This window comes from Salvelinus sp. IW2-2015, unplaced genomic scaffold, assembly GCF_002910315.2.
Source record: "Salvelinus sp. IW2-2015 unplaced genomic scaffold, ASM291031v2 Un_scaffold4412, whole genome shotgun sequence".
Lineage (NCBI taxonomy): Eukaryota > Metazoa > Chordata > Actinopteri > Salmoniformes > Salmonidae > Salvelinus > Salvelinus sp. IW2-2015.
In genome coordinates this window covers 61,475-63,172 of record NW_019945682.1, presented here as the reverse complement: position 1 = coordinate 63,172, position 1,698 = coordinate 61,475, and positions in this window count along the sequence as shown.

Below are 1,698 nucleotides of genomic sequence, written 5' to 3'. Positions count from 1 at the left end.
AGGCCCCCCTGAACACACCGATACAATACAAGGTGTGGGAAGCTGTGAAGCGCCATGGTGCGTGTCTTAGAGTCCTGAATCACATAACAGATACCCTCTCAGTGTGGTCCAGCAGTGACAAGCAGGAGCTGAATCACATAACAGATACCCTCTCAGTGTGGTCCAGCAGTGACAAGCAGGAGCTGAATCACATAACAGATACCCTCTCAGTGTGGTCCGGGCAGTGACAAGCAGGAGCTGAATCACATAACAGATACCCTCTCAGTGACAAGCAGGAGCTTAAAAGCGGCAGTCAGTCGTGGAAACAACACCAAAGCTCCTCCCCGCCCCTGTTTTGGTAAAAAAAGATGAGAGTAATAGACAGAGCTTACGGATGCAAGGACTGACCATCCATGATATCCACATGATAGTTTTAACCATGTCATGAGGCTATATCTTGCTTTGTTTACATTTGGAGTAAAATAATCTTATATTTGGGGTTCTGATTGGGTTACGACAGTTGAACTCAGTTCATGAGGCATTTATGAAAGAGGCCGTCCACTTCAGTGAGATGAGTCCAGACATTCAGCCTCACAGTTTAACATGTACTTTGTGTTTACACAAGTGTACCAAGATACCACAGTGGGGATTAAACAAACTAACTTGAGAGGGAATATTTCATCGTTTTATTTACTTTGTCTTTGTGACATTGCAAAGATGAGGCCCTTCACTTTCTAAAACGCATAATCTTCCTCTCCATGTCATAGGTTAATAAAAGGGACCAATCAGCAGTTGCTACATCCATTTTCTGGATTTTATAAATTAAATCAGGGTTGGGGAGTAAGAGATTACAAAAAAACGGTAACTGTAATCCGTTACGTTACCAGCAAAAATATTGTAATAAGATTACAGCTACTTTTGAAAAACGGACTACTTTGAGGATTACTTATAAATTCAGAAAGGATGTTTGCGAGAAAAAAAATGTTTTTACACTTCTCTGTTCTCTCAATGACATTCAAATCAGCATTTAAAAAAGGTGCTGTTTAAGTTTGTTCCACCTGAGCGAGTCTGACCCTAAGTCAGAGACCACTTTGATGACAGAGACCACTATGATGTCAGAGAGCACTATGATGTCAGAGACCACTATGATGTGCCTTTGTGTGGATCCCAGCCTATAGAATAACAGCTGCATAGTGTAGATCCCAGCCTATAGAATAACAGCTGCACAGTGTGGATCCCAGCCTATAGAATAACAGCTGCATAGTGTGGATCCCAGCCTATAGAATAACAGCTACATAGTGTAGATCCCAGCCTATAGAATAACAGCTGCATAGTGTAGATCTCCAGCTCTGAAATTAATGAATAGTACCCTTTGATTCTTGAAGAATATAAGTCCAAAAAAGACGTAGCAATTGCTGATTGGCCCTTTATTAACCTGTCACAGGACAGGGAGTGTGTATGTGTTTTAGAAAGTGAAGGGCCTCAGTCTGGATTCTCCTCACTGAAAACAGGACAGCCTCTTTCATAACTAAACGTACCGAACCACAGAAATGCAGCATTGCAGCAGCTGTCTCAGCCTGGCTACACTTGTTGGCCCCCGAGGCAGACTGACGGACTGATCAAGTCCTCATAGAGAGAGGAGGAATCTTCACTATCCCAGTGTGACGCACGCCGCACGCCGCACGCACCGCACGCACGCACGCACGCACGCAGCGCACG